Source organism: Mizuhopecten yessoensis, unplaced genomic scaffold (assembly GCF_002113885.1).
Source record: "Mizuhopecten yessoensis strain PY_sf001 unplaced genomic scaffold, ASM211388v2 scaffold10951, whole genome shotgun sequence".
In the NCBI taxonomy this organism is placed as follows: domain Eukaryota; kingdom Metazoa; phylum Mollusca; class Bivalvia; order Pectinida; family Pectinidae; genus Mizuhopecten; species Mizuhopecten yessoensis.
In genome coordinates, this window is record NW_018408803.1 from 98420 (window position 1) to 110757 (window position 12338).

The following is a 12338-nucleotide window of genomic DNA, read 5'->3' on the forward strand; positions in this document are numbered from 1 at the left end:
AGATAGATAATGCCAGCCAGACTGGGTTTCGAACCAGCTGGGACCCTTAAATCTCTAGATGGACGCCCGCTCTACCAATTGAGATACCTAGCTGGTCGCCTACAATCAACCTAGTCCATTTCCTAAGAGATCGCCCCCACACAACTAATTAATAACCCAGGTTTGAGTATCCCTTGGACAAGCAAACACCAAATGCTTGATACAAGGGTTGGTCACAAGGGGTGTCATAATACGCCAAGAATGTATCACGATATATTGCAATACAGAATGAATATATTGCGATACGTATCCCGATATATTGTCATAGGAAAGATGGGCTCAATTTTATGATAATTTCAACTGTTGTTGTCAGAATGTTATCAACAGTGTATTGTGATATACCGGTGTATTGTGATATACCGGTGTATTGTGATATACCCGTGTATTGTGATATATATACCGGTGTAATGTGATATACCCGTGTATTGTGATATATCAGTGTATTGTGATATACCGGTGTATTGTGATATACCAGTGTATTGTGATATACCGGTGTATTGTGATATACCGGTGTATTGTGATATACCGGTGTATTGTGATATACCGGTGTATTGTGATATACCGGTGTATTGTGATATACTGGTGTATTGTGATATACCAGTGTAATGTGATATATATACCGGTGTAATGTGATATATTGTCATAGGAAAGATGGGCTCAATTTTATGATAATTTCAACTGTTGTTGTCAGAATGTTATCAACAGTGTATTGTGATATACCGGTGCATTGTGATATACCGGTGTATTGTGATATACCCGTGTATTGTGATATATATATACCGGTGTAATGTGATATACCCGTGTATTGTGATATATCAGTGTATTGTGATATACCAGTGTAATGTGATATACCAGTGTATTGTGATATACCAGTGTATTGTGATATACCGGTGTATTGTGATATACCAGTGTATTGTGATATACCAGTGTATTGTGATATACCAGTGTATTGTGATATACCGGTGTATTGTGATATACCAGTGTATTGTGATATACCGGTGTATTGTGATATACCAGTGTATTGTGATATACCGGTGTATTGTGATATACCAGTGTATTGTGATATACCGGTGTATTGTGATATACCAGTGTATTGTGATATACCGGTGTATTGTGATATACCAGTGTATTGTGATATACCGGTGTATTGTGATATACCAGTGTATTGTGATATACCGGTGTATTGTGATATACCAGTGTATTGTGATATACCGGTGTATTGTGATATACCAGTGTATTGTGATATACCGGTGTATTGTGATATACCAGTGTATTGTGATATACCGGTGTATTGTGATATACCAGTGTATTGTGATATACCGGTGTATTGTGATATACCAGTGTATTGTGATATACCGGTGTATTGTGATATACCAGTGTATTGTGATATACTGGTGTATTGTGATATACCGGTGTATTGTGATATACCGGTGTATTGTGATATACCGGTGTATTGTGATATACCGGTGTATTGTGATATACCGGTGTATTGTGATATACCGGTGTATTGTGATATACCGGTGTATTGTGATATACCGGTGTATTGTGATATACCGGTGTATTGTGATATACCGGTGTATTGTGATATACCGGTGTATTGTGATATACCGGTGTATTGTGATATACCGGTGTATTGTGATATACCGGTGTATTGTGATATACCGGTGTATTGTGATATACCGGTGTATTGTGATATACCGGTGTATTGTGATATACCGGTGTATTGTGATATACCGGTGTATTGTGATATACCGGTGTATTGTGATATACCGGTGTATTGTGATATACCGGTGTATTGTGATATACCGGTGTATTGTGATATACCGGTGTATTGTGATATACCGGTGTATTGTGATATACCGGTGTATTGTGATATACCGGTGTATTGTGATATACCGGTGTATTGTGATATACCGGTGTATTGTGATATACCGGTGTATTATGATATACCGGTGTATTGTGATATACCGGTGTATTGTGATATACCTGTGTATTGTGATATACCAGTGTAATGTGTATACCAGTGTATTGTGATATACTGGTGTATTGTGATATACCAGTGTATTGTGATAATTACCAGTGTATTGTGATATACCAGTGTATTGTGATATACTGGTGTATTGTGATATACCGGTGTATTGTGATATACCAGTGTATTGTGATATACAAGTGGATTGGTATATACTGGTGCATTGTAATATACCAGTGTAATGTGATATACCAGTGTATTGTGATATACCAGTGTATTATGATATACCGGTGTATTGTGATATACCGGTGTATTGTGATATACCGGTGTATTGTGATATACCGGTGTATTGTGATATACCAGTGTATTGTGATATACCGGTGTATTGTGATATACCGGTATATTGTGATATACTGTTGTATTGTGATATACCAGTGTATTGTGATATACCAGTGTATTGTGATATACCAGTGTATTGTGATATACCGGTGTATTGTGATATACCTGTTTTCTGATTTATTGTGACATCCCTATTTGTCATAGGTACTACGTATATACTGTAACAGGAGATAGAAAAATAAACGGCCTGAGCGGGTTTCGAACCCGGAACCCCCTAAACTCTAGACGGAAGCTCTATCAATTGAGCTACCTGGTGGCCAACAGTCTGTTATCGACCAAGTTCAGTTCTGCTACAAACAGAACTGAAATTGTAAATATAAAATATAAACTTTATTTATTTTACAACAATTATGAAACAAGTTATACACAGGTGTATCTTCCATTTTAGCTGGAAGAGCTAGATCAGCTTGTCACCCCTACGGAGAGATAGCCTCATGCAGAATGGCGCATCTTAAGTACTTTAAGTCATAACAATATAGTATACAATACATGACGTCACGTCATCAATGCATTGACATCACGTCAACAGTAGCAGACCTTGGAAGATAACCTCAGATTTGCTGGAAAAACATCAACATGTTGTAAGACGCAAGTTGGTCTACACGGAGCGAGTCATGTCATCAACAAAGAATAGACAAAGCCTCCGGTAAGACAATCAAGTCGAAGAATATCACCCCTCGGGTTGGAGATTACACCCTGAAGGTCGGTCTATTAGTCTATTGTCAATTTTGCGACCTAATTGTTCACAGCTAGTACACTCTGCCAATTGAGCTCTATAGCTGTGAAGACCTATAACAGTTGTATTGACCTATCCGAAATAGGTCTTTTGAGCTATTTTCATGTGATTTTCTTTTTTAAGGAAAACAAAACAAAGTCGCTAGCTGATATTAAAAAAATGATTTTATCTTTAGGTTGATAACTAAAGACATTGAATATTTATGTATCCTTTTTTGAAAATTAGTGATGCTTTTTGTAGTCAACATTACCATAAACCTTTTTGTTTTATGCGACTTTGCTTTGATTTCATGAAAATTGAAATCTGAGAAACTATACCTCAATACAGCTCGGCCTAGTGTATCCTTGTGTTACCGGTTTCTGCGCACTTAAGAAGCATCCGCGATTTCGTACTCTTATATCGACAGAAAACTGTTGAAATTATGGATGACTGTCATAAACATGTATATATACATATACAATCTACTAATGGAAACAAAACACTAGCAACATAAAACCGTATTTTTAAACAAGAAGCCCAGAGGGCCTGTATCGCTCACCAGTTTCTTTTGTTACATGCAACTGACATATAGGTAGCTTAAGACCAAATTTGATAACTAGAACACAAGATATTTTAACATCTCTTAAACGGTTCTGAAGATATTGTTGTTTGAAACTTGAAATTTTAATGTTAAAGCTTTTAACTCATATTGCCCTTTGACTCCCGACTTGCACTTAAAGTTGACCTTTGACCTCATTACTGTAATAAAGAAAACAATTCACACATCTGGTCTACATAACATACCCAAGTATCATGACTCTAGTACAAATGGTTCTTAGGATATTGTTGTTTGAGGTTTTTAACATAATTGACCCCAGTGACCTTGGAAGTAGGTCAAGGTCATTTTAATGAGGAAAATTTATAACACTTCATCCCAGGTACCTACTGGCCAAATATCATGACCCTGAGCCTTATGGAAATTGAAAAGAAGATTGTTAAAGCCTTTGACCCCAACTTGCACTTAAAGTTGACCTTTGACATCATTACTGTAATTGAGACAAAGATTTGCACTGATTGTCTACATAACATACCCAAGTATCATGACACTAGTCCAAATGGTTCTTAGGATATTGTTGTTTGAAGTTTTTAACATATTCAACCCCAGTGACCTTGAAAGTAGGTCAAGGTCATTTTAATGAGGAAACTTTATAGCACTTCATCCCAGCTACCTACTGGCCACATATCATGACCCTAGGTCATACAGTTCTTCAGAAGAAGTCGTTCAAAAGAAAAAATTGACGGACGGACGGACGCCGGCATAAGCTCACATGGCCCTTCGGCCCAGGTGAGCTAAAAACAAGAGGCCCATGGGCTTTAACGGTCACCTGAGTCCTACAGTATTTATTTTTGTTGTTGAAAAACAAAGTTTCAGTTCAATCGACGTAGCAGAACTTGACTTAAAGATTGAAATAGTTTTTCAAAATGGCAGCCGTGGTGGCCATATTGGATTTCTGATTGTCCCGAAAAATAGCAACACTTTGTCAGGATAATAATATAAGTGAATCATTCCTACCAAGTTTCAGTTCAATCGGCCTAGCAGAATTTGACTTTAAGTTTGAAATAGTTTTTCAAAATGGCGACAATGTCAGCCATATTGGATTTCTGATCGACCCGAAAAATAACAACACTTTGTTAGGACCATGAGTCGATCATTCCTACAAAGTTTCAGTTTAATTGGCTTATTAGAACTTGACTTTAAGTTTGAAATAGTTTTCCAAAATGGCGGCCGTGGCGGCCATATCGGATTTCTGGTTGACCCGAAAAATAACAACACTTTGTAAGGACCATAAGTTGATCATTCCTACCAGGTTTCAGTTCAATGGGCCTAGCAGAACTTGACTTTAAGTTTAAAAAAAAAAAAATCAAAATGGTGGCCATATGGAATTTCTGATCGGCCAAAAAAATAACAACACTTTGTAAGGACCATAAGTCGATCATTCCTACCAAGTTTCAGTTCAATCGGCCTAGCAGAACTTGACTTTAAGTTTAATAAAAAAAAAAATCAAAATGGTGGCCATATTGAATTTCTGATCGGCCAAAAAAATAACAACACTTTGTCAGGACCATGAGTCGATCATTCCTACAAACTTTAAGTTCAATTGGTCCAGCAGAACTTGACTTTAAGTTTGAAATAGGTTTTCAAAATGGCGGCCGTGGCGGCCATATTGGATTTCTGATTGACCTGAAAAATAACAACACTTTGTCAGGACCATGAGCTGATTATATCGACCCGAAAAATAACAACACTAAAGCTCAGGTGACTTAAAAATCAAAACAAACATTTTTTTACAAATTTCTCCCATCAGAATTAGCCATCATATGTTTCCATGTGTCTAATTTGATTTAGTGTTCAAAAAAAAGATAACTTGATACATTAAAAAGAAATTATATAGTGACCCGCAGAACAAAAGCTTCGTTTATGAAAGTATTTTTGTTATCTTTTATCATATTTATTATCAAAACGAATTTTTAAAACTTTCACATTTTTTTATTGATTTTTCAATATGTCAACTTGAACGAATTCATGTAATTTTATTAATTTATCTATTTTATTTATTTAGTTATAATATATTCTGGTGGGTTTTTTTCTGAAGTCTTATATCGGTTGGTTGATGGTAAGTTATTTCTCATTTTGTTCTGGTGAAAACTGGAAGTTCATTGCATTACAAGGTTTACCTTTCAATACAAACAGTGTTTATTGATATAAGAATGTCTCCTTGGCTAGTCGGAAGTGGAAAAAAATTGGAGAGGAGATGTGACCTCATTTGCATACGACATTTTCGTACGTGTGTCAGACTACTAAAAAGACTGGTTCGATTTTCATGAATGAAATATAACACCGTTTTTTCAGGTATGAGTTCATTTTGAGCAAGATAAAAACGTCTAAAATATCCTGGTGTTGTGTCCAGCAGGTCATGTACATAGTTACGAGGCAATTTCGTCACATTAGTGAGGGTTTCAGTTAATTATTCGTCAAAAAATGCATTTACCAAATTAAACCGTTGACGAGCACCAGAACAGAGGAAGATTTGACTGAAATGCCTATAAATAAACATTGTTGTAAACACGCCTAAATGATGTCACGCAGCAACATTTGTGACGTCATCAGGCCTTCCGTGGTTTCGCTCAGAGGTGCAGGCAGTTTCGCCACCTTCAAACATTTAACTAATTTACAAGTAAAATTTTGTATATTTGTGTTACACGAGCCGTACTGATACGAACAGCTCCAAATGTGTGTGTGTAACAATGATTAACATTGAAATACCTGTCTTTTCTTAGTTGCGATAGTAAATTTTTGGTAACTTGAAGAAACTGATTAATGCTGTGCGTGAAAGATGGCTGGTATCGGCTGATATGATGTCAATTTACATGATATGCAATAAAGACTCAGTCCTGAACATGAACAAATATAAACTTCCAAATCGCTGCCCACTATTATATTTTCATCGGGTCCAGGGCTGCGCGGAAATACATAACGCGCGGAAACATATGACTAGACGATACTGGGCCTGTTGAGGGAACAAAGAGGCGTAGTACATAATTAGACCTAGACCTATATATTGTCGTTGTTCAATGCTGACAAAAAGATAGATCTCTAGTTTTCAGTGTAACGTATTGTTTTTCATTACAATCTGACTGATCAGGTATACAATATTAGGTACATTACTGTAGACTAACATGTAATACACGACTGTATGTTTAAACAATAGACGTATCAACACGTAATTTCTTAAGCGGCCTCAAAGTGTTATGTCAAAGGTCATGGGGGAAAAACCGCTTATGCACTATCAAAAACTTGCATGGCGGCCAATTAGGAGTCCTTTGATACGATTACGATTTCTTTATTTAAACGATATATCCACACTGAAAAATTATACGAACATCGAGTACGAAATCAGGTACATCTATTCTTTTGGGAAAATCTTCAATGTTTGGCACTTACACCATAATAAATCAGCGATCGTGCAATTTGTTGGAGGGTCGCAGATGGGAGTGTCAGTTTACATTTACATTTATACTGCAAAGGGCCGTCGAACAGCATCAACTTGCAGGTAGACTTGTGTGGCGTGGCTTCCACACGAGTTCGTTAAAAACTGGTTAAAAAGTTAAAACTAATTACAGGATCCACATTCACTCTGCAAGATGACTGGAGCGAGGTCTTGAATGCCTCAGTTCTCCCCAGTAACTGGTGGATCGGGGTATTTATCGGACAAGTCAATCAAATTGATTATTTTTCCTTTCTCCGATACATCATCTTTAAACCTGTTTCTGGTATACTTAACTTTGACCTTTTCCAGCCGATACAGGAAAAAATTCAAAGCATTCTTTAAATTTGCCATCCTGAAAATTAACGTCAAAAACGACGATGATGTCGTTTTTCCACTTTCCGTTTGGCAAATATTAACGTTAATGTAACCTCATCGTTTCTCAACGATAACAAAAGAATCGTTTATACGCCTTGTCAAACTTGTGCTAATGTAATTTCTTGTCTCAGATTGTGTCATAAATAACGTCATCAAGTTTTTTTGAGTAAAATATAAATTTTCATTGGGGCCTGTATAGGGGTATTATTGGACAAGCAATGTTGGAAAGTCATTTTTGTACTGGTTATAACTTGGAAAACCACATGAGTGCATCTCACAATAGCTGATACATAACAAATAAAAAATAAAAAAGTAAGTATAAATGTGTATTTTCTGTAGATTAATCAGGGATGGACACTAACTTTTTTGCTTGGTAATCCACAGGACTAGTTGAAAAGATTATTTACTAGTCCTTTGTCAATGTAAAGTTCTATAAGGTTTCCTGATCAGGAAACATTGTGATCTACAGCATGAAACATCAAAAGAAGACTTAATATAACTACTGCCATACAAATATGGTTAAGTTAAAGGATTTTTTTTGACAATTATCATGCAATATTTAAAGCATTTTTCTAAATTTTAGAAAGTAATATTGTTATTTTATAATCATATTTTTCACAAGTCCAAAGGTCCAGTTCGGTGATTCACTGGTCCTTGCTGAAATCAACTAGTCAAGGACTAGTGGACTAGTGTGACCAAGACTCGACCCCTGTTAATTGTGCATTGGTAATGAATCGGGAAATAAAATAGTTTAGTATTTGAAGGGGGCATGGCTATATTCAATCTTGAACTTGCTGCTCAGACATGGAGTAATTACAAGCACCTTAACACAGGAAAGTTTCTTGTCAGCATTAATTCTGGACTCATCAATTTTGCGGCAAACAAGTGACAAACATATCACTACATACTCTGGGTTTCTTGACATATTTGAACGATATGATTCGGTCATGGCAGATAGGGGGTTTATATTCGAGAAGAGTTGGGCAGAACTGTTTATTCCTCCAGGGTGTAGGAGAGCTTCTCAAATGTCAAGAGCTGAAGTGAATCTTACAAAGGCCATTGCAAATCAGAGAATTTACATTGAACATGCAATCAGATGAATAAAAACCTTCAGGATCCTCAAATTTGAGGTACCTCTTACTCTTGTGCACCACTTGGATGATATTGTAAAAGTGGTTGCTGGAAGTTGTAATATGCATCCATCTCTACCGAAGTATAAGTAAATAGTAATTTTATCAGCAGCACTAGAACCTGTTCCTCAATATATCCCACTATTGCTTTTTCATGATCATCCAAACTTTCAATGTTTACAAATTAATGTTGTGTTTATATCAGTCGCTAGTTCACCTGCCCTAGCACTGTGTTGTCAAATATAATCCAGTTTTGATATATGTGAGCCAAACTTTTACTCTTAAGATCCACAAAGCTTCAACTCTTCTTTAACAAAAGTACCAGGTATTTTAGGGCTGTAATAATATATTGATATGTGTATCTCTGTATCACAATATTTTGTTTAGAGAACATTTATCCAGTGATACATATGTGTATTTATATTTAATAATTTGTAATTAAAAGTGCAAAATTTGGAACATGAAATTAGTGACATTCTCAGGGTCTATATGCACACTGACACTGCTAGGATCAAATTACAATGTACTGCAAATATTTCTAAGGATCCCCAATAATTAAATATAGTGTGAAACACTTATCAGACATACAACTGTGCGTGGGTGGTGTCTGGTCAATCGTGTCAATAGTTCGGTTGATCTGATAATAGTAGAAATATGACCAGCACGGAGACCTGGCTCTCCGGATGATTGATCAGGCAAATGGAAACTGAACAGGTCTTTATTAATATTCCAGCCCAAAAAAAGGAAAATTTACAATTATCTTAATACCTACTGTATCCATCTCTCCCAATACTCTATCTGAACCTTATTGAGTTATTGGTAATACTTGGACATGAAATTGTGCAAGTATGGTTAAAATATAAAGCACATTCTATCAAGAGTTCTTATTGAATATCAATTAAGCAAGAATATAATAATATATATATTATATATACATGCAATATAATGTGGCAGTCAAACCAACTGTACATTTTCGACTTGCATACAAAATCTAACCTCATATATTTATTTTTAGGCCTAAACAAGGCTTTTATATTTTGCCTAACTTGCAAAGTCTGTACTTTAAACTCTCAAACTCTGCCAATAACACTGCACTTTAGACATGCCCATTTACTAATCTGTGATGATGCAAGCTTATTCATCTGTACACATGCAAAGTGATACCAAAGATGACAATAATCACATCCAATGCTTTGATCCCCATATTTCTGTATGCTTGCTGTGTCCTTCCTTGATTACATGCTTTTAATTACATACAGGGCAGAAATGTGTTGTAGCAGGGGCATGATCAATGTCCATTGCCTCTGACATGACAGGCAGATCTGTGTTTTTCATTTTGATTTTTCAAAGGCCTTAATTGAAAAAAATTCAGGCACTACAAACTTCACATAAAACAATATAAAGCTGTCAAGTACTTGCAAATAGTAGGGAGCTGTCAAATAAAATCATTTCTGTGTGTTTGCCAAATAATTACATGTGTATACAATTTGCTACATATAAAAGTCACAACCCTTTCTCCCTGTGATGGAAAGCTGCCCTTAGATTTGCCAAAAATATAGAGCCATAAATAGACTTGAAGCTTACAAGAGCAGAGCCTTGAACACTTAGCACATTTTGTAACAAGGAGACATTTTATTTCTACAACACCATCCCCACAGGACTAACAAGTGACCAACAGGTCTGGACTTGCTCCTAAATGAAAGTGATTCTGGTCAAGAAATGGACACTGTACTATAAAAAGACTTCAACATTTCTTTCTTGTAGGATTGTTAGGCCTCTGGTCCCAGTTCCCTGGCAATAGATTTTATATTTGGGTGATATTTTTTTATACTCCAACAAATTGCACAATAAAGGTTCCATATTTGTCACAAGATAACTTATAAGAGCATGTACAATACACTAAGACTGAGGTCAATTTCAAGTTTGACTGAAACCTGCTTTTGTTTATTGAGTCATCACAATCATATTTAATGTCCTAGTCTAAGGGAGATAATTGATATATTTTTAAACCATAAAACTGTTTCCTTGATATTTGAATGTGCCCAGTCTATTACACATAATTGACAAGAGTGTTATGTACAGGACAATATCTATAAGCAGTACTTTATATTATTTATCACTAATTAAAATAGTTTTCATAGCTAACTAATATATTTTTAGAAAATTTATATATTTATATTGTCCATATTAGGGTATGACTCGCTGTTTAGCATTTAGTTTGCATTCAAAAAGATAAATAGAATGTTAACTAATGCTTTCATTTAAACATTACACAATCACCTACAGGTATCAAGTTGTCTTGGTTTCATAGCCGATTTTACTGCTCGATTTTCCTTGCAACAGCAAACCCACACTGTATGTGAGTCGCCCTTCACTTTCTGTGACAACACGGTGTACATTTGGCCGACAAAATACAGCCGATGCAGTTGATATGGAATGGTAGTAAACTTCCTGAAAGTGACCAGACTGAAAATACTCATAAGCCTTTCCGATTTTGTAATCATTTAGAATAGTCTGTACATATATAAACGGTCCCAGTTTCTCCTCGACCCACCCAGTGTGTAATAACAATGGGTCCGGTATGTCCATCGTCTACATCTACCAAATTAAAGTAATCTTCCTGATTTTGTTTTAAAATACAGACATCAGTTTGGACACGGACTTAATTTAATTCCGTGGTTTGGACAAGTGGTAGCTTAATCGTAAATGCACCAAAACATTATGCCGACAGCCATTTCTTGCTTCCGTCTTTTGACAAACCGCGCTTGGTAAAAAAAATGACGTAAATCGGGAAGTTTCCATGTAATAAAATCATCTAAAGTTAGATTCTGATCATTAGGATCCGTTGTCTATAAAGTATATATAACGTTCAATACAAAAAATAAGTGTAAATCTTAATCTAATTCATGTCTCATGCGAGGCCGGTCTCATGTTGAACTGTCATTTGTTTACATTGTGACCTCTGACCCGTGCCGCCATCTTGGATGGGTTGATACGTCTATAGAACCCAACTGACTGGCCGTTTTATTTTGCTCTAATTTGATTATTCGGTAATTTCTACCTTAAGGGCTAAAAAACGGTCACTGAATGTCCGTTGCCCATTCATCACTCGCTCCATATAGACCATCTCACGTCATATAACATAATACATTGTCTCTTATCTTAAGTATATAGTTACCTCATGTTCCGCTGAAGTCCATCCCCAATATAGGCCTATTGCCAACTTCCGCTGTAGATGTGGTACGTACTAAAGTCCTTAACAGTGGCCTAAAATGATCGAAATTTGAAGCCGTTGACCGGATTTGGTTTGTAAACGTATACTTTGGCTTACCATGTGTAGTGTCGGCTCTAACCAAAACCCCGAATTCAATCTCAGTCCAACAGTTAAATGGCCGCCTTTAATGACAAGTACCGGTTGCGCGCGCAATGGAGACGGTCGTACCATAATCGCTCCGTATGAGCTAAACAAGAATCAACATAAAGCCGCCATATTGGATTTTTAGAGTCACTTCCGGTTTCCCATTACACACGTGTACACGATACTGGCGGTATCTGTTATCAGGGACGCTGTTCTCTAAAATTCAGAATGTAGAAGTTGTTTGTTGTTATAATTAGTAACGATAGGATGTTCTCTGTGATGTGTTACAGATTAGTCATCATCA

General features: G+C 36.2%; 1 protein-coding gene across 5 annotated transcripts in view; it reads right to left on the reverse strand.

Annotated features, from left to right (window-relative positions):
- Positions 1-12071, reverse strand: part of LOC110464011 (zinc finger protein 62 homolog) — a 34449-nt gene extending 22378 nt beyond the window's left edge. For 4 of the 5 annotated variants that reach the window (XR_002464459.1, XR_002464458.1, XR_002464460.1 and 1 more), the window contains exon 1: positions 11855-12066. The gene's annotated coding sequence lies outside the window, so the exon portion shown is untranslated. Of the gene's footprint in view, positions 1-11854 lie in introns of all 5 variants that reach the window. The other variant, XM_021519018.1, reaches the window with a different exon arrangement.
- Between the last annotated feature and the right edge of the window lie 267 nt (positions 12072-12338).